Genomic DNA, 19858 nt, shown 5'->3' with positions numbered 1-19858 from the left:
ACGCTATTAACGCAGAGTTATAATAATGCTCACCAAGCCGTGACTATATTGTCCAATGGGCGTTCGCTGATTATTGCCACGTTTCTCATTAGCGTCTGTTGAAGCTTACTAAATGTCTACGGCCATATCACGTTGAAAACGCCAGTTCTCGTCCGATCACTGAAGCTAAGCAACGTCGAGCCCGGTTAGTACTTGGATGGGTGACCGCCTGGGAATACTGGGTGCTGTAGACCTTTAGTTTTTATCAAAATTATACTAATTTAGAATTTTCAAGCTTCTTTAATTCACTCTATCTCTTGATATAGAATAAAAAATCATTTCCGCTTGAAAGTCTTTTAATCCGCTCTATCTCTTGATGTAAAATAAAAAATCATTTCCGCTTGAAAGTCTTTTAATTCGCTCTATCTCTTGATGTAAAATAAAAAATCATTTCCATTTAAAAGTCTTTTAATTCGCTCTATCTCTTGATTTAAAACAAAAAATCATTTCCATTTAAAAGTCTTTTAAGTCGCTCTATCTTTTGATATAAAATAAAAAATCATTTCCATTTAAAAGTCTTTTAATTCGCTCTATCTTTTGATATAAAATAAAAAATCATTTCCATTTAAAAGTCTTTTAATTCGCTCTATCTTTTGATATAAAATAAAAAATCATTTCCATTCAAAGGTTTTAGCCGAAACTGGATAATATGAATATTATTAGTACTTGATGCTATCCGGCTAGCTTCAATCTCCTCATCTTCACCAGCCATGCGCCGCTGCTACCCGTGTATTTTAAAGAGGATATAATTTCGATTCGTTTTCATTTTGCGCGGCGTAATAGCTCAAGAAACTCGCGTTAAGATTTCCTTTTAATTGCGCAACTCGTATGTCGGCGTTACGAGTTTACCTAAAAGCTAAAATAAATAACTAAACGAAACTCGACTCGGCCTTTCGCCGCAAAATACGCATTCTCGTAATGTAAACTCGAGCGATCGTCTTCGATCGTGATGAAACAAAACCGTACTCGCGGATGCGTAAAAGTCTAAAAGGTAAATTGTGTCAAAAAGTTTCGAAACGAATTACAAACCGGAACGTGGAATCTACGTTACGACGGCATCTAAGTTCGGTGATGAGCGCGGGCCAGCGCGTAGCTAAGGTTGCTCCATCAGTTTTTATCTTTGCGGAATTATCTCTAGCGAAAAGCCTACTTTCGCGTAAGGTCATTTCCACGCAATTATAATTATTTAAAAGGAAAATATTTACCGTAGTTTTCAAAATGCTGACGAAATAATCTAAAGCGCGTGAAGCGGCGGTAACGAGCCTGCAACCTTCGTACGAATCGGCGAGATCTTGAACGCTATGCGTTTAGCCAATGAGTGAACGAGTCGAATATTATCGAGCGCGAACAACCACGCCGTCGAAGTATGAGAGTACACACGACTCCTAATTTGCACAATATCAACGATTCGTTTGAGCCGGGAATATTCGTTACGCAATGGCAAAGTTTTAAGCTATGCGTTCGAAGTAACTCGATAGCTTTTCATAGCTAATGAGCGAGCTGGACGAATAACCGGCAGCGCGATTGACCGCTCTTTCAAATATTGAGAGAGCGAACGAATCCTAGTTTACATGGTACGCATAAATGTTTCGTTGCAGCGCGATTAACCGCTCTTTCAGATGTTAAGAGAGCAAACGAATCCTAATTTACACGTGTATATAGTAGACGTACTACGATTGTTTCGTTAGGAGTTGAAGCTACTCGCGCGGCGGTCGAACGCGAGCGTACTCGTTTGGAGGCTATTACACCATTTCTAAAGCATCGCTTTATTTGGTTCGACGTGAACATCTTTTTAACACACCTGTTCGCGTAAGTAAAAGCTTTCTATGTAGGGCTGTTTTCTTTCGAACTCGTAGATGAGAAGAACAAGCCAAAGAACGGCGCTTTCTACTCACCTGTCTTTACACGCGTAGACATTAGATAGCCGGTAAACTAATAAGATCTACGATAGCGCGTCACTTTATGTCGAGAAAAAGTAACAAACTTCCTTTAAAAGAGATTTCTTCGGATTAAAAGTGAGAATATGTTATTTTTATGTTGAGATCGGACGCTGCAACAGTTTTCGTTATACACGAGTAGAGTACATCCTTCGACTACAAAAAGTGTCGCGCTTTAATTGATCACGCTTGCCAGAAGGGTTTTGACGCGGAAATGCAGCAGCAAAGTTATATATACTGTTACACACTACACGTACGTAGTACATAGTACATAGTACATAGTACATAGTATATGTATATATATATAACGCATACGTAGTACATGTTCATGTACATGAACATGTACATGTACATGTACATGTACATGTAGATGAAGATAGCGCGAAGATCGCGATGAAGATAGCAAGATGTAAAAATAAATAAAAAGTCTACAGCACCCGGTATTCCCAGGCGGTCACCCATCCAAGTACTAACCGGGCTCGACGTTGCTTAGCTTCAGTGATCGGACGAGAACTGGCGTTTTCAACGTGATATGGCCGTAGACACTGATGAGCTCTTCGAGACACGCTATTAACGCAGAGTTATAATAATGCTCACCAAGCCGTGACTATATTGTCCAATGGGCGTTCGCTGATTATTGCCACGTTTCTCATTAGCGTCTGTTGAAGCTTACTAAATGTCTACGGCCATATCACGTTGAAAACGCCAGTTCTCGTCCGATCACTGAAGCTAAGCAACGTCGAGCCCGGTTAGTACTTGGATGGGTGACCGCCTGGGAATACCGGGTGCTGTAGACCTTTAGTTTTTATCAAAATTATACTAATTTAGAATTTTCAAGCTTCTTTAATTCACTCTATCTCTTGATATAGAATAAAAAATCATTTCCGCTTGAAAGTCTTTTAATCCGCTCTATCTCTTGATGTAAAATAAAAAATCATTTCCGCTTAAAAGTCTTTTAATTCGCTCTATCTCTTGATGTAAAATAAAAAATCATTTCCATTTAAAAGTCTTTTAATTCGCTCTATCTCTTGATTTAAAACAAAAAATCATTTCCATTTAAAAGTCTTTTAAGTCGCTCTATCTTTTGATATAAAATAAAAAATCATTTCCATTTAAAAGTCTTTTAATTCGCTCTATCTTTTGATATAAAATAAAAAATCATTTCCATTTAAAAGTCTTTTAATTCGCTCTATCTTTTGATATAAAATAAAAAATCATTTCCATTCAAAGGTTTTAGCCGAAACTGGATAATATGAATATTATTAGTACTTGATGCTATCCGGCTAGCTTCAATCTCCTCATCTTCACCAGCCATGCGCCGCTGCTACCCGTGTATTTTAAAGAGGATATAATTTCGATTCGTTTTCATTTTGCGCGGCGTAATAGCTCAAGAAACTCGCGTTAAGATTTCCTTTTAATTGCGCAACTCGTATGTCGGCGTTACGAGTTTACCTAAAAGCTAAAATAAATAACTAAACGAAACTCGACTCGGCCTTTCGCCGCAAAATACGCATTCTCGTAATGTAAACTCGAGCGATCGTTTTCGATCGTGATGAAACAAAACCGTACTCGCGGATGCGTAAAAGTCTAAAAGGTAAATTGTGTCAAAAAGTTTCGAAACGAATTACAAACCGGAACGTGGAATCTACGTTACGACGGCATCTAAGTTCGGTGATGAGCGCGGGCCAGCGCGTAGCTAAGGTTGCTCCATCAGTTTTTATCTTTGCGGAATTATCTCTAGCGAAAAGCCTACTTTCGCGTAAGGTCATTTCCACGCAATTATAATTATTTAAAAGGAAAATATTTACCGTAGTTTTCAAAATGCTGACGAAATAATCTAAAGCGCGTGAAGCGGCGGTAACGAGCCTGCAACCTTCGTACGAATCGGCGAGATCTTGAACGCTATGCGTTTAGCCAATGAGTGAACGAGTCGAATATTATCGAGCGCGAACAACCACGCCGTCGAAGTATGAGAGTACACACGACTCCTAATTTGCACAATATCAACGATTCGTTTGAGCCGGGAATATTCGTTACGCAATGGCAAAGTTTTAAGCTATGCGTTCGAAGTAACTCGATAGCTTTTCATAGCTAATGAGCGAGCTGGACGAATAACCGGCAGCGCGATTGACCGCTCTTTCAAATATTGAGAGAGCGAACGAATCCTAGTTTACATGGTACGCATAAATGTTTCGTTGCAGCGCGATTAACCGCTCTTTCAGATGTTAAGAGAGCAAACGAATCCTAATTTACACGTGTATATAGTAGACGTACTACGATTGTTTCGTTAGGAGTTGAAGCTACTCGCGCGGCGGTCGAACGCGAGCGTACTCGTTTGGAGGCTATTACACCATTTCTAAAGCATCGCTTTATTTGGTTCGACGTGAACATCTTTTTAACACACCTGTTCGCGTAAGTAAAAGCTTTCTATGTAGGGCTGTTTTCTTTCGAACTCGTAGATGAGAAGAACAAGCCAAAGAACGGCGCTTTCTACTCACCTGTCTTTACACGCGTAGACATTAGATAGCCGGTAAACTAATAAGATCTACGATAGCGCGTCACTTTATGTCGAGAAAAAGTAACAAACTTCCTTTAAAAGAGATTTCTTCGGATTAAAAGTGAGAATATGTTATTTTTATGTTGAGATCGGACGCTGCAACAGTTTTCGTTATACACGAGTAGAGTACATCCTTCGACTACAAAAAGTGTCGCGCTTTAATTGATCACGCTTGCCAGAAGGGTTTTGACGCGGAAATGCAGCAGCAAAGTTATATATACTGTTACACACTACACGTACGTAGTACATAGTACATAGTACATAGTACATAGTACATAGTATATGTATATATATATAACGCATACGTAGTACATGTTCATGTATATGAACATGTACATGTACATGTACATGTACATGTAGATGAAGATAGCGCGAAGATCGCGATGAAGATAGCAAGATGTAAAAATAAATAAAAAGTCTACAGCACCCGGTATTCCCAGGCGGTCACCCATCCAAGTACTAACCGGGCTCGACGTTGCTTAGCTTCAGTGATCGGACGAGAACTGGCGTTTTCAACGTGATATGGCCGTAGACACTGATGCGCTCTTCGAGACACGCTATTAACGCAGAGTTATAATAATGCTCACCAAGCCGTGACTATATTGTCCAATGGGCGTTCGCTGATTATTGCCACGTTTCTCATTAGCGTCTGTTGAAGCTTACTAAATGTCTACGGCCATATCACGTTGAAAACGCCAGTTCTCGTCCGATCACTGAAGCTAAGCAACGTCGAGCCCGGTTAGTACTTGGATGGGTGACCGCCTGGGAATACCGGGTGCTGTAGACCTTTAGTTTTTATCAAAATTATACTAATTTAGAATTTTCAAGCTTCTTTAATTCACTCTATCTCTTGATATAGAATAAAAAATCATTTCCGCTTAAAAGTCTTTTAATTCGCTCTATCTCTTGATGTAAAATAAAAAATCATTTCCGCTTGAAAGTCTTTTAATTCGCTCTATCTCTTGATGTAAAATAAAAAATCATTTCCATTTAAAAGTCTTTTAATTCGCTCTATCTCTTGATTTAAAACAAAAAATCATTTCCATTTAAAAGTCTTTTAATTCGCTCTATCTTTTGATATAAAATAAAAAATCATTTCCATTTAAAAGTCTTTTAATTCGCTCTATCTTTTGATATAAAATAAAAAATCATTTCCATTTAAAAGTCTTTTAATTCGCTCTATCTTTTGATATAAAATAAAAAATCATTTCCATTCAAAGGTTTTAGCCGAAACTGGATAATATGAATATTATTAGTACTTGATGCTATCCGGCTAGCTTCAATCTCCTCATCTTCACCAGCCATGCGCCGCTGCTACCCGTGTATTTTAAAGAGGATATAATTTCGATTCGTTTTCATTTTGCACGGCGTAATAGCTCAAGAAACTCGCGTTAAGATTTCCTTTTAATTGCGCAACTCGTATGTCGGCGTTACGAGTTTACCTAAAAGCTAAAATAAATAACTAAACGAAACTCGACTCGACCTTTCGCCGCAAAATACGCATTCTCGTAATGTAAACTCGAGCGATCGTCTTCGATCGTGATGAAACAAAACCGTACTCGCGGATGCGTAAAAGTCTAAAAGGTAAATTGTGTCAAAAAGTTTTGAAACGAATTACAAACCGGAACGTGGAATCTACGTTACGACGGCAACTAAGTTCGGTGATGAGCGCGGGCCAGCGCGTAGCTAAGGTTGCTCCATCAGTTTTTATCTTTGCGGAATTATCTCTAGCGAAAAGCCTACTTTCGCGAAAGGTCATTTCCACGCGATTATAATTATTTCAAAGGAAAATATTTACCGTAGTTTTCAAAATGCTGACGAAATAATCTAAAGCGCGTGAAGCGGCGGTAACGAGCCTGCAACCTTCGTACGAATCGGCGAGATCTTGAACGCTATGCGTTTAGCCAATGAGTGAACGAGTCGAATATTATCGAGCGCGAACAACCACGCCGTCGAAGTATGAGAGTACACACGACTCCTAATTTGCACAATATCAACGATTCGTTTGAGCCGGGAATATTCGTTACGCAATGGCAAAGTTTTAAGCTATGCGTTCGAAGTAACTCGATAGCTTTTCATAGCTAATGAGCGAGCTGGACGAATAACCGGCAGCGCGATTGACCGCTCTTTCAAATATTGAGAGAGCGAACGAATCCTAGTTTACATGGTACGCATGAATGTTTCGTTGCAGCGCGATTAACCGTTCTTTCAGATGTTAAGAGAGCAAACGAATCCTAATTTACACGTGTATATAGTAGACGTACTACGATTGTTTCGTTAGGAGTTGAAGCTACTCGCGCGGCGGTCGAACGCGAGCGTACTCGTTTGGAGGCTATTACACCATTTCTAAAGCATCGCTTTATTTGGTTCGACGTGAACATCTTTTTAACACACCTGTTCGCGTAAGTAAAAGCTTTCTATGTAGGGCTGTTTTCTTTCGAACTCGTAGATGAGAAGAACAAGCCAAAGAACGGCGCTTTCTACTCACCTGTCTTTACACGCGTAGACATTAGATAGCCGGTAAACTAATAAGATCTACGATAGCGCGTCACTTTATGTCGAGAAAAAGTAACAAACTTCCTTTAAAAGAGATTTCTTCGGATTAAAAGTGAGAATATGTTATTTTTATGTTGAGATCGGACGCTGCAACAGTTTTCATTATACACGAGTAGAGTACATCCTTCGACTACAAAAAGTGTCGCGCTTTAATTGATCACGCTTGCCAGAAGGGTTTTGACGCGGAAATGCAGCAGCAAAGTTATATATACTGTTACACACTACACGTACGTAGTACATAGTACATAGTACATAGTATATGTATATATATATAACGCATACGTAGTACATGAACATGTACATGTACATGTAGATGAAGATAGCGCGAAGATCGCGATGAAGATAGCAAGATGTAAAAATAAATAAAAAGTCTACAGCACCCGGTATTCCTAGGCGGTCACCCATCCAAGTACTAACCGGGCTCGACGTTGCTTAGCTTCAGTGATCGGACGAGAACTGGCGTTTTCAACGTGATATGGCCGTAGACACTGATGCACTCTTCGAGACACGCTATTAACGCAGAGTTATAATAATGCTCACCAAGCCGTGACTATATTGTCCAATGGGCGTTCGCTGATTATTGCCACGTTTCTCATTAGCGTCTGTTGAAGCTTACTAAATGTCTACGGCCATATCACGTTGAAAACGCCAGTTCTCGTCCGATCACTGAAGCTAAGCAACGTCGAGCCCGGTTAGTACTTGGATGGGTGACCGCCTGGGAATACTGGGTGCTGTAGACCTTTAGTTTTTATCAAAATTATACTAATTTAGAATTTTCAAGCTTCTTTAATTCACTCTATCTCTTGATATAGAATAAAAAATCATTTCCGCTTGAAAGTCTTTTAATCCGCTCTATCTCTTGATGTAAAATAAAAAATCATTTCCGCTTGAAAGTCTTTTAATTCGCTCTATCTCTTGATGTAAAATAAAAAATCATTTCCATTTAAAAGTCTTTTAATTCGCTCTATCTCTTGATTTAAAACAAAAAATCATTTCCATTTAAAAGTCTTTTAAGTCGCTCTATCTTTTGATATAAAATAAAAAATCATTTCCATTTAAAAGTCTTTTAATTCGCTCTATCTTTTGATATAAAATAAAAAAATCATTTCCATTTAAAAGTCTTTTAATTCGCTCTATCTTTTGATATAAAATAAAAAATCATTTCCATTCAAAGGTTTTAGCCGAAACTGGATAATATGAATATTATTAGTACTTGATGCTATCCGGCTAGCTTCAATCTCCTCATCTTCACCAGCCATGCGCCGCTGCTACCCGTGTATTTTAAAGAGGATATAATTTCGATTCGTTTTCATTTTGCGCGGCGTAATAGCTCAAGAAACTCGCGTTAAGATTTCCTTTTAATTGCGCAACTCGTATGTCGGCGTTACGAGTTTACCTAAAAGCTAAAATAAATAACTAAACGAAACTCGACTCGGCCTTTCGCCGCAAAATACGCATTCTCGTAATGTAAACTCGAGCGATCGTCTTCGATCGTGATGAAACAAAACCGTACTCGCGGATGCGTAAAAGTCTAAAAGGTAAATTGTGTCAAAAAGTTTCGAAACGAATTACAAACCGGAACGTGGAATCTACGTTACGACGGCATCTAAGTTCGGTGATGAGCGCGGGCCAGCGCGTAGCTAAGGTTGCTCCATCAGTTTTTATCTTTGCGGAATTATCTCTAGCGAAAAGCCTACTTTCGCGTAAGGTCATTTCCACGCAATTATAATTATTTAAAAGGAAAATATTTACCGTAGTTTTCAAAATGCTGACGAAATAATCTAAAGCGCGTGAAGCGGCGGTAACGAGCCTGCAACCTTCGTACGAATCGGCGAGATCTTGAACGCTATGCGTTTAGCCAATGAGTGAACGAGTCGAATATTATCGAGCGCGAACAACCACGCCGTCGAAGTATGAGAGTACACACGACTCCTAATTTGCACAATATCAACGATTCGTTTGAGCCGGGAATATTCGTTACGCAATGGCAAAGTTTTAAGCTATGCGTTCGAAGTAACTCGATAGCTTTTCATAGCTAATGAGCGAGCTGGACGAATAACCGGCAGCGCGATTGACCGCTCTTTCAAATATTGAGAGAGCGAACGAATCCTAGTTTACATGGTACGCATAAATGTTTCGTTGCAGCGCGATTAACCGCTCTTTCAGATGTTAAGAGAGCAAACGAATCCTAATTTACACGTGTATATAGTAGACGTACTACGATTGTTTCGTTAGGAGTTGAAGCTACTCGCGCGGCGGTCGAACGCGAGCGTACTCGTTTGGAGGCTATTACACCATTTCTAAAGCATCGCTTTATTTGGTTCGACGTGAACATCTTTTTAACACACCTGTTCGTGTAAGTAAAAGCTTTCTATGTAGGGCTGTTTTCTTTCGAACTCGTAGATGAGAAGAACAAGCCAAAGAACGGCGCTTTCTACTCACCTGTCTTTACACGCGTAGACATTAGATAGCCGGTAAACTAATAAGATCTACGATAGCGCGTCACTTTATGTCGAGAAAAAGTAACAAACTTCCTTTAAAAGAGATTTCTTCGGATTAAAAGTGAGAATATGTTATTTTTATGTTGAGATCGGACGCTGCAACAGTTTTCGTTATACACGAGTAGAGTACATCCTTCGACTACAAAAAGTGTCGCGCTTTAATTGATCACGCTTGCCAGAAGGGTTTTGACGCGGAAATGCAGCAGCAAAGTTATATATACTGTTACACACTACACGTACGTAGTACATAGTACATAGTACATAGTATATGTATATATATATAACGCATACGTAGTACATGTTCATGTACATGAACATGTACATGTACATGTACATGTACATGTAGATGAAGATAGCGCGAAGATCGCGATGAAGATAGCAAGATGTAAAAATAAATAAAAAGTCTACAGCACCCGGTATTCCCAGGCGGTCACCCATCCAAGTACTAACCGGGCTCGACGTTGCTTAGCTTCAGTGATCGGACGAGAACTGGCGTTTTCAACGTGATATGGCCATAGACACTGTTGCGCTCTTCGAGACACGCTATTAACGCAGAGTTATAATAATGCTCACCAAGCCGTGACTATATTGTCCAATGGGCGTTCGCTGATTATTGCCACGTTTCTCATTAGCGTCTGTTGAAGCTTACTAAATGTCTACGGCCATATCACGTTGAAAACGCCAGTTCTCGTCCGATCACTGAAGCTAAGCAACGTCGAGCCCGGTTAGTACTTGGATGGGTGACCGCCTGGGAATACCGGGTGCTGTAGACCTTTAGTTTTTATCAAAATTATACTAATTTAGAATTTTCAAGCTTCTTTAATTCACTCTATCTCTTGATATAGAATAAAAAATCATTTCCGCTTGAAAGTCTTTTAATTCGCTCTATCTCTTGATGTAAAATAAAAAATAATTTCCGCTTGAAAGTCTTTTAACTCGCTCTATCTCTTGATGTAAAATAAAAAATCATTTCCATTTAAAAGTCTTTTAATTCGCTCTATCTCTTGATTTAAAACAAAAAATCATTTCCATTTAAAAGTCTTTTAATTCGCTCTATCTTTTGATATAAAATAAAAAATCATTTCCATTTAAAAGTCTTTTAATTCGCTCTATCTTTTGATATAAAATAAAAAATCATTTCCATTTAAAAGTCTTTTAATTCGCTCTATCTTTTGATATAAAATAAAAAATCATTTCCATTCAAAGGTTTTAGCCGAAACTGGATAATATGAATATTATTAGTACTTGATGCTATCCGGCTAGCTTCAATCTCCTCATCTTCACCAGCCATGCGCCGCTGCTACCCGTGTATTTTAAAGAGGATATAATTTCGATTCGTTTTCATTTTGCACGGCGTAATAGCTCAAGAAACTCGCGTTAAGATTTCCTTTTAATTGCGCAACTCGTATGTCGGCGTTACGAGTTTACCTAAAAGCTAAAATAAATAACTAAACGAAACTCGACTCGACCTTTCGCCGCAAAATACGCATTCTCGTAATGTAAACTCGAGCGATCGTCTTCGATCGTGATGAAACAAAACCGTACTCGCGGATGCGTAAAAGTCTAAAAGGTAAATTGTGTCAAAAAGTTTTGAAACGAATTACAAACCGGAACGTGGAATCTACGTTACGACGGCATCTAAGTTCGGTGATGAGCGCGGGCCAGCGCGTAGCTAAGGTTGCTCCATCAGTTTTTATCTTTGCGGAATTATCTCTAGCGAAAAGCCTACTTTCGCGTAAGGTCATTTCCACGCAATTATAATTATTTAAAAGGAAAATATTTACCGTAGTTTTCAAAATGCTGACGAAATAATCTAAAGCGCGTGAAGCGGCGGTAACGAGCCTGCAACCTTCGTACGAATCGGCGAGATCTTGAACGCTATGCGTTTAGCCAATGAGTGAACGAGTCGAATATTATCGAGCGCGAACAACCACGCCGTCGAAGTATGAGAGTACACACGACTCCTAATTTGCACAATATCAACGATTCGTTTGAGCCGGGAATATTCGTTACGCAATGGCAAAGTTTTAAGCTATGCGTTCGAAGTAACTCGATAGCTTTTCATAGCTAATGAGCGAGCTGGACGAATAACCGGCAGCGCGATTGACCGCTCTTTCAAATATTGAGAGAGCGAACGAATCCTAGTTTACATGGTACGCATAAATGTTTCGTTGCAGCGCGATTAACCGCTCTTTCAGATGTTAAGAGAGCAAACGAATCCTAATTTACACGTGTATATAGTAGACGTACTACGATTGTTTCGTTAGGAGTTGAAGCTACTCGCGCGGCGGTCGAACGCGAGCGTACTCGTTTGGAGGCTATTACACCATTTCTAAAGCATCGCTTTATTTGGTTCGACGTGAACATCTTTTTAACACACCTGTTCGTGTAAGTAAAAGCTTTCTATGTAGGGCTGTTTTCTTTCGAACTCGTAGATGAGAAGAACAAGCCAAAGAACGGCGCTTTCTACTCACCTGTCTTTACACGCGTAGACATTAGATAGCCGGTAAACTAATAAGATCTACGATAGCGCGTCACTTTATGTCGAGAAAAAGTAACAAACTTCCTTTAAAAGAGATTTCTTCGGATTAAAAGTGAGAATATGTTATTTTTATGTTGAGATCGGACGCTGCAACAGTTTTCGTTATACACGAGTAGAGTACATCCTTCGACTACAAAAAGTGTCGCGCTTTAATTGATCACGCTTGCCAGAAGGGTTTTGACGCGGAAATGCAGCAGCAAAGTTATATATACTGTTACACACTACACGTACGTAGTACATAGTACATAGTACATAGTATATGTATATATATATAACGCATACGTAGTACATGTTCATGTACATGAACATGTACATGTACATGTACATGTACATGTAGATGAAGATAGCGCGAAGATCGCGATGAAGATAGCAAGATGTAAAAATAAATAAAAAGTCTACAGCACCCGGTATTCCCAGGCGGTCACCCATCCAAGTACTAACCGGGCTCGACGTTGCTTAGCTTCAGTGATCGGACGAGAACTGGCGTTTTCAACGTGATATGGCCATAGACACTGTTGCGCTCTTCGAGACACGCTATTAACGCAGAGTTATAATAATGCTCACCAAGCCGTGACTATATTGTCCAATGGGCGTTCGCTGATTATTGCCACGTTTCTCATTAGCGTCTGTTGAAGCTTACTAAATGTCTACGGCCATATCACGTTGAAAACGCCAGTTCTCGTCCGATCACTGAAGCTAAGCAACGTCGAGCCCGGTTAGTACTTGGATGGGTGACCGCCTGGGAATACCGGGTGCTGTAGACCTTTAGTTTTTATCAAAATTATACTAATTTAGAATTTTCAAGCTTCTTTAATTCACTCTATCTCTTGATATAGAATAAAAAATCATTTCCGCTTGAAAGTCTTTTAATTCGCTCTATCTCTTGATGTAAAATAAAAAATAATTTCCGCTTGAAAGTCTTTTAACTCGCTCTATCTCTTGATGTAAAATAAAAAATCATTTCCATTTAAAAGTCTTTTAATTCGCTCTATCTCTTGATTTAAAACAAAAAATCATTTCCATTTAAAAGTCTTTTAATTCGCTCTATCTTTTGATATAAAATAAAAAATCATTTCCATTTAAAAGTCTTTTAATTCGCTCTATCTTTTGATATAAAATAAAAAATCATTTCCATTTAAAAGTCTTTTAATTCGCTCTATCTTTTGATATAAAATAAAAAATCATTTCCATTCAAAGGTTTTAGCCGAAACTGGATAATATGAATATTATTAGTACTTGATGCTATCCGGCTAGCTTCAATCTCCTCATCTTCACCAGCCATGCGCCGCTGCTACCCGTGTATTTTAAAGAGGATATAATTTCGATTCGTTTTCATTTTGCACGGCGTAATAGCTCAAGAAACTCGCGTTAAGATTTCCTTTTAATTGCGCAACTCGTATGTCGGCGTTACGAGTTTACCTAAAAGCTAAAATAAATAACTAAACGAAACTCGACTCGACCTTTCGCCGCAAAATACGCATTCTCGTAATGTAAACTCGAGCGATCGTCTTCGATCGTGATGAAACAAAACCGTACTCGCGGATGCGTAAAAGTCTAAAAGGTAAATTGTGTCAAAAAGTTTTGAAACGAATTACAAACCGGAACGTGGAATCTACGTTACGACGGCAACTAAGTTCGGTGATGAGCGCGGGCCAGCGCGTAGCTAAGGTTGCTCCATCAGTTTTTATCTTTGCGGAATTATCTCTAGCGAAAAGCCTACTTTCGCGAAAGGTCATTTCCACGCGATTATAATTATTTCAAAGGAAAATATTTACCGTAGTTTTCAAAATGCTGACGAAATAATCTAAAGCGCGTGAAGCGGCGGTAACGAGCCTGCAACCTTCGTACGAATCGGCGAGATCTTGAACGCTATGCGTTTAGCCAATGAGTGAACGAGTCGAATATTATCGAGCGCGAACAACCACGCCGTCGAAGTATGAGAGTACACACGACTCCTAATTTGCACAATATCAACGATTCGTTTGAGCCGGGAATATTCGTTACGCAATGGCAAAGTTTTAAGCTATGCGTTCGAAGTAACTCGATAGCTTTTCATAGCTAATGAGCGAGCTGGACGAATAACCGGCAGCGCGATTGACCGCTCTTTCAAATATTGAGAGAGCGAACGAATCCTAGTTTACATGGTACGCATGAATGTTTCGTTGCAGCGCGATTAACCGTTCTTTCAGATGTTAAGAGAGCAAACGAATCCTAATTTACACGTGTATATAGTAGACGTACTACGATTTTTTCGTTAGGAGTTGAAGCTACTCGCGCGGCGGTCGAACGCGAGCGTACTCGTTTGGAGGCTATTACACCATTTCTAAAGCATCGCTTTATTTGGTTCGACGTGAACATCTTTTTAACACACCTGTTCGCGTAAGTAAAAGCTTTCTATGTAGGGCTGTTTTCTTTCGAACTCGTAGATGAGAAGAACAAGCCAAAGAACGGCGCTTTCTACTCACCTGTCTTTACACGCGTAGATATTAGATAGCCGGTAAACTAATAAGATCTACGATAGCGCGTCACTTTATGTCGAGAAAAAGTAACAAACTTCCTTTAAAAGAGATTTCTTCGGATTAAAAGTGAGAATATGTTATTTTTATGTTGAGATCGGACGCTGCAACAGTTTTCATTATACACGAGTAGACTACATCCTTCGACTACAAAAAGTGTCGCGCTTTAATTGATCACGCTTGCCAGAAGGGTTTTGACGCGGAAATGCAGCAGCAAAGTTATATATACTGTTACACACTACACGTACGTAGTACATAGTACATAGTACATAGTATATGTATATATATATAACGCATACGTAGTACATGAACATGTACATGTACATGTACATGTAGATGAAGATAGCGCGAAGATCGCGATGAAGATAGCAAGATGTAAAAATAAATAAAAAGTCTACAGCACCCGGTATTCCTAGGCGGTCACCCATCCAAGTACTAACCGGGCTCGACGTTGCTTAGCTTCAGTGATCGGACGAGAACTGGCGTTTTCAACGTGATATGGCCGTAGACACTGATGCACTCTTCGAGACACGCTATTAACGCAGAGTTATAATAATGCTCACCAAGCCGTGACTATATTGTCCAATGGGCGTTCGCTGATTATTGCCACGTTTCTCATTAGCGTCTGTTGAAGCTTACTAAATGTCTACGGCCATATCACGTTGAAAACGCCAGTTCTCGTCCGATCACTGAAGCTAAGCAACGTCGAGCCCGGTTAGTACTTGGATGGGTGACCGCCTGGGAATACTGGGTGCTGTAGACCTTTAGTTTTTATCAAAATTATACTAATTTAGAATTTTCAAGCTTCTTTAATTCACTCTATCTCTTGATATAGAATAAAAAATCATTTCCGCTTGAAAGTCTTTTAATCCGCTCTATCTCTTGATGTAAAATAAAAAATCATTTCCGCTTGAAAGTCTTTTAATTCGCTCTATCTCTTGATGTAAAATAAAAAATCATTTCCATTTAAAAGTCTTTTAATTCGCTCTATCTCTTGATTTAAAACAAAAAATCATTTCCATTTAAAAGTCTTTTAAGTCGCTCTATCTTTTGATATAAAATAAAAAATCATTTCCATTTAAAAGTCTTTTAATTCGCTCTATCTTTTGATATAAAATAAAAAATCATTTCCATTTAAAAGTCTTTTAATTCGCTCTATCTTTTGATATAAAATAAAAAATCATTTCCATTCAAAGGTTTTAGCCGAAACTGGATAATATGAATATTATTAGTACTTGATGCTATCCGGCTAGCTTCAATCTCCTCATCTTCACCAGCCATGCGCCGCTGCTACCCGTGTATTTTAAAGAGGATATAATTTCGATTCGTTTTCATTTTGCGCGGCGTAATAGCTCAAGAAACTCGCGTTAAGATTTCCTTTTAATTGCGCAACTCGTATGTCGGCGTTACGAGTTTACCTAAAAGCTAAAATAAATAACTAAACGAAACTCGACTCGGCCTTTCGCCGCAAAATACGCATTCTCGTAATGTAAACTCGAGCGATCGTCTTCGATCGTGATGAAACAAAACCGTACTCGCGGATGCGTAAAAGTCTAAAAGGTAAATTGTGTCAAAAAGTTTCGAAACGAATTACAAACCGGAACGTGGAATCTACGTTACGACGGCATCTAAGTTCGGTGATGAGCGCGGGCCAGCGCGTAGCTAAGGTTGCTCCATCAGTTTTTATCTTTGCGGAATTATCTCTAGCGAAAAGCCTACTTTCGCGTAAGGTCATTTCCACGCAATTATAATTATTTAAAAGGAAAATATTTACCGTAGTTTTCAAAATGCTGACGAAATAATCTAAAGCGCGTGAAGCGGCGGTAACGAGCCTGCAACCTTCGTACGAATCGGCGAGATCTTGAACGCTATGCGTTTAGCCAATGAGTGAACGAGTCGAATATTATCGAGCGCGAACAACCACGCCGTCGAAGTATGAGAGTACACACGACTCCTAATTTGCACAATATCAACGATTCGTTTGAGCCGGGAATATTCGTTACGCAATGGCAAAGTTTTAAGCTATGCGTTCGAAGTAACTCGATAGCTTTTCATAGCTAATGAGCGAGCTGGACGAATAACCGGCAGCGCGATTGACCGCTCTTTCAAATATTGAGAGAGCGAACGAATCCTAGTTTACATGGTACGCATAAATGTTTCGTTGCAGCGCGATTAACCGCTCTTTCAGATGTTAAGAGAGCAAACGAATCCTAATTTACACGTGTATATAGTAGACGTACTACGATTGTTTCGTTAGGAGTTGAAGCTACTCGCGCGGCGGTCGAACGCGAGCGTACTCGTTTGGAGGCTATTACACCATTTCTAAAGCATCGCTTTATTTGGTTCGACGTGAACATCTTTTTAACACACCTGTTCGCGTAAGTAAAAGCTTTCTATGTAGGGCTGTTTTCTTTCGAACTCGTAGATGAGAAGAACAAGCCAAAGAACGGCGCTTTCTACTCACCTGTCTTTACACGCGTAGACATTAGATAGCCGGTAAACTAATAAGATCTACGATAGCGCGTCACTTTATGTCGAGAAAAAGTAACAAACTTCCTTTAAAAGAGATTTCTTCGGATTAAAAGTGAGAATATGTTATTTTTATGTTGAGATCGGACGCTGCAACAGTTTTCGTTATACACGAGTAGAGTACATCCTTCGACTACAAAAAGTGTCGCGCTTTAATTGATCACGCTTGCCAGAAGGGTTTTGACGCGGAAATGCAGCAGCAAAGTTATATATACTGTTACACACTACACGTACGTAGTACATAGTACATAGTATATGTATATATATATAACGCATACGTAGTACATGTTCATGTACATGAACATGTACATGTACATGTACATGTACATGTACATGTAGATGAAGATAGCGCGAAGATCGCGATGAAGATAGCAAGATGTAAAAATAAATAAAAAGTCTACAGCACCCGGTATTCCCAGGCGGTCACCCATCCAAGTACTAACCGGGCTCGACGTTGCTTAGCTTCAGTGATCGGACGAGAACTGGCGTTTTCAACGTGATATGGCCGTAGACACTGATGCGCTCTTCGAGACACGCTATTAACGCAGAGTTATAATAATGCTCACCAAGCCGTGACTATATTGTCCAATGGGCGTTCGCTGATTATTGCCACGTTTCTCATTAGCGTCTGTTGAAGCTTACTAAATGTCTACGGCCATATCACGTTGAAAACGCCAGTTCTCGTCCGATCACTGAAGCTAAGCAACGTCGAGCCCGGTTAGTACTTGGATGGGTGACCGCCTGGGAATACCGGGTGCTGTAGACCTTTAGTTTTTATCAAAATTATACTAATTTAGAATTTTCAAGCTTCTTTAATTCACTCTATCTCTTGATATAGAATAAAAAATCATTTCCGCTTGAAAGTCTTTTAATTCGCTCTATCTCTTGATGTAAAATAAAAAATCATTTCCGCTTGAAAGTCTTTTAATTCGCTCTATCTCTTGATGTAAAATAAAAAATCATTTCCATTTAAAAGTCTTTTAATTCGCTCTATCTCTTGATGTAAAATAAAAAATCATTTCCATTTAAAAGTCTTTTAATTCGCTCTATCTCTTGATTTAAAACAAAAAATCATTTCCATTTAAAAGTCTTTTAAGTCGCTCTATCTTTTGATATAAAATAAAAAATCATTTCCATTTAAAAGTCTTTTAATTCGCTCTATCTTTTGATATAAAATAAAAAATCATTTCCATTTAAAAGTCTTTTAATTCGCTCTATCTTTTGATATAAAATAAAAAATCATTTCCATTCAAAGGTTTTAGCCGAAACTGGATAATATGAATATTATTAGTACTTGATGCTATCCGGCTAGCTTCAATCTCCTCATCTTCACCAGCCATGCGCCGCTGCTACCCGTGTATTTTAAAGAGGATATAATTTCGATTCGTTTTCATTTTGCGCGGCGTAATAGCTCAAGAAACTCGCGTTAAGATTTCCTTTTAATTGCGCAACTCGTATGTCGGCGTTACGAGTTTACCTAAAAGCTAAAATAAATAACTAAACGAAACTCGACTCGGCCTTTCGCCGCAAAATACGCATTCTCGTAATGTAAACTCGAGCGATCGTCTTCGATCGTGATGAAACAAAACCGTACTCGCGGATGCGTAAAAGTCTAAAAGGTAAATTGTGTCAAAAAGTTTCAAAACGATTTACAAACCGGAACGTGGAATCTACGTTACGACGGCAACTAAGTTCGGTGATGAGCGCGGGCCAGCGCGTAGCTAAGGTTGCTCCATCAGTTTTTATCTTTGCGGAACTATCTCTAGCGAAAAGCCTACTTTCGCGTAAGGTCATTTCCACGCGATTATAATTATTTAAAAGGAAAATATTTACCGTAGTTTTCAAAATGCTGACGAAATAATCTAAAGCGCGTGAAGCGGCGGTAACGAGCCTGCAACCTTCGTACGAATCGGCGAGATCTTGAACGCTATGCGTTTAGCCAATGAGTGAACGAGTCGAATATTATCGAGCGCGAACAACCACGCCGTCGAAGTATGAGAGTACACACGACTCCTAATTTGCACAATATCAACGATTCGTTTGAGCCGGGAATATTCGTTACGCAATGGCAAAGTTTTAAGCTATGCGTTCGAAGTAACTCGATAGCTTTTCATAGCTAATGAGCGAGCTGGACGAATAACCGGCAGCGCGATTGACCGCTCTTTCAAATATTGAGAGAGCGAACGAATCCTAGTTTACATGGAACGCATGAATGTTTCGTTGCAGCGCGATTAACCGCTCTTTCAGATGTTAAGAGAGCAAACGAATCCTAATTTACACGTGTATATAGTAGACGTACTACGATTGTTTCGTTAGGAGTTGAAGCTACTCGCGCGGCGGTCGAACGCGAGCGTACTCGTTTGGAGGCTATTACACCATTTCTAAAGCATCGCTTTATTTGGTTCGACGTGAACATCTTTTTAACACACCTGTTCGCGTAAGTAAAAGCTTTCTATGTAGGGCTGTTTTCTTTCGAACTCGTAGATGAGAAGAACAAGCCAAAGAACGGCGCTTACTACTCACCTGTCTTTACACGCGTAGACATTAGATAGCCGGTAAACTAATAAGATCTACGATAGCGCGTCACTTTATGTCGAGAAAAAGTAACAAACTTCCTTTAAAAGAGATTTCTTCGGATTAAAAGTGAGAATATGTTATTTTTATGTTGAGATCGGACGCTG

At 39.3% G+C, this 19858-nt stretch overlaps 15 non-coding genes across 15 annotated transcripts; 8 read left to right on the top strand and 7 right to left on the bottom strand.

Annotated features, from left to right (window-relative positions):
- The first annotated feature begins 114 nt into the window (after positions 1–114).
- Positions 115–233, top strand: LOC137409126 (5S ribosomal RNA). The gene has a single exon (XR_010980367.1). It is a non-coding gene; the product is annotated as a 5S ribosomal RNA (ribosomal RNA).
- A 2168-nt stretch (positions 234–2401) lies between these two features.
- LOC137409657 (5S ribosomal RNA) lies at positions 2402–2520 on the bottom strand. The gene has a single exon (XR_010980867.1). It is a non-coding gene; the product is annotated as a 5S ribosomal RNA (ribosomal RNA).
- Positions 2521–2654: 134 nt separating this feature from the next.
- LOC137409297 (5S ribosomal RNA) lies at positions 2655–2773 on the top strand. Its single transcript, XR_010980524.1, has one exon. It is a non-coding gene; the product is annotated as a 5S ribosomal RNA (ribosomal RNA).
- Positions 2774–4948: 2175 nt separating this feature from the next.
- On the bottom strand, positions 4949–5067 carry LOC137409656 (5S ribosomal RNA). The gene has a single exon (XR_010980866.1). It is a non-coding gene; the product is annotated as a 5S ribosomal RNA (ribosomal RNA).
- Positions 5068–5201: 134 nt separating this feature from the next.
- LOC137409294 (5S ribosomal RNA) lies at positions 5202–5320 on the top strand. Its single transcript, XR_010980522.1, has one exon. It is a non-coding gene; the product is annotated as a 5S ribosomal RNA (ribosomal RNA).
- A 2137-nt stretch (positions 5321–7457) lies between these two features.
- LOC137409135 (5S ribosomal RNA) lies at positions 7458–7576 on the bottom strand. Its single transcript, XR_010980376.1, has one exon. It is a non-coding gene; the product is annotated as a 5S ribosomal RNA (ribosomal RNA).
- Positions 7577–7710: 134 nt separating this feature from the next.
- On the top strand, positions 7711–7829 carry LOC137409124 (5S ribosomal RNA). Its single transcript, XR_010980366.1, has one exon. It is a non-coding gene; the product is annotated as a 5S ribosomal RNA (ribosomal RNA).
- Positions 7830–9991: 2162 nt separating this feature from the next.
- Positions 9992–10110, bottom strand: LOC137409084 (5S ribosomal RNA). The gene has a single exon (XR_010980329.1). It is a non-coding gene; the product is annotated as a 5S ribosomal RNA (ribosomal RNA).
- Positions 10111–10244: 134 nt separating this feature from the next.
- LOC137409293 (5S ribosomal RNA) lies at positions 10245–10363 on the top strand. The gene has a single exon (XR_010980521.1). It is a non-coding gene; the product is annotated as a 5S ribosomal RNA (ribosomal RNA).
- Positions 10364–12524: 2161 nt separating this feature from the next.
- On the bottom strand, positions 12525–12643 carry LOC137409083 (5S ribosomal RNA). The gene has a single exon (XR_010980328.1). It is a non-coding gene; the product is annotated as a 5S ribosomal RNA (ribosomal RNA).
- A 134-nt stretch (positions 12644–12777) lies between these two features.
- Positions 12778–12896, top strand: LOC137409292 (5S ribosomal RNA). The gene has a single exon (XR_010980520.1). It is a non-coding gene; the product is annotated as a 5S ribosomal RNA (ribosomal RNA).
- Positions 12897–15039: 2143 nt separating this feature from the next.
- LOC137409133 (5S ribosomal RNA) lies at positions 15040–15158 on the bottom strand. Its single transcript, XR_010980374.1, has one exon. It is a non-coding gene; the product is annotated as a 5S ribosomal RNA (ribosomal RNA).
- Positions 15159–15292: 134 nt separating this feature from the next.
- On the top strand, positions 15293–15411 carry LOC137409123 (5S ribosomal RNA). The gene has a single exon (XR_010980365.1). It is a non-coding gene; the product is annotated as a 5S ribosomal RNA (ribosomal RNA).
- Positions 15412–17571: 2160 nt separating this feature from the next.
- LOC137409655 (5S ribosomal RNA) lies at positions 17572–17690 on the bottom strand. The gene has a single exon (XR_010980865.1). It is a non-coding gene; the product is annotated as a 5S ribosomal RNA (ribosomal RNA).
- Positions 17691–17824: 134 nt separating this feature from the next.
- Positions 17825–17943, top strand: LOC137409291 (5S ribosomal RNA). The gene has a single exon (XR_010980519.1). It is a non-coding gene; the product is annotated as a 5S ribosomal RNA (ribosomal RNA).
- Positions 17944–19858: the final 1915 nt, after the last annotated feature.

The sequence above is a fragment of the Watersipora subatra genome, chromosome 11 (assembly GCF_963576615.1).
Source record: "Watersipora subatra chromosome 11, tzWatSuba1.1, whole genome shotgun sequence".
NCBI lineage: Eukaryota > Metazoa > Bryozoa > Gymnolaemata > Cheilostomatida > Watersiporidae > Watersipora > Watersipora subatra.
The sequence above is the reverse complement of the archived record's forward strand: the minus strand, read 5'-3'. Positions and strand labels throughout refer to the sequence as shown.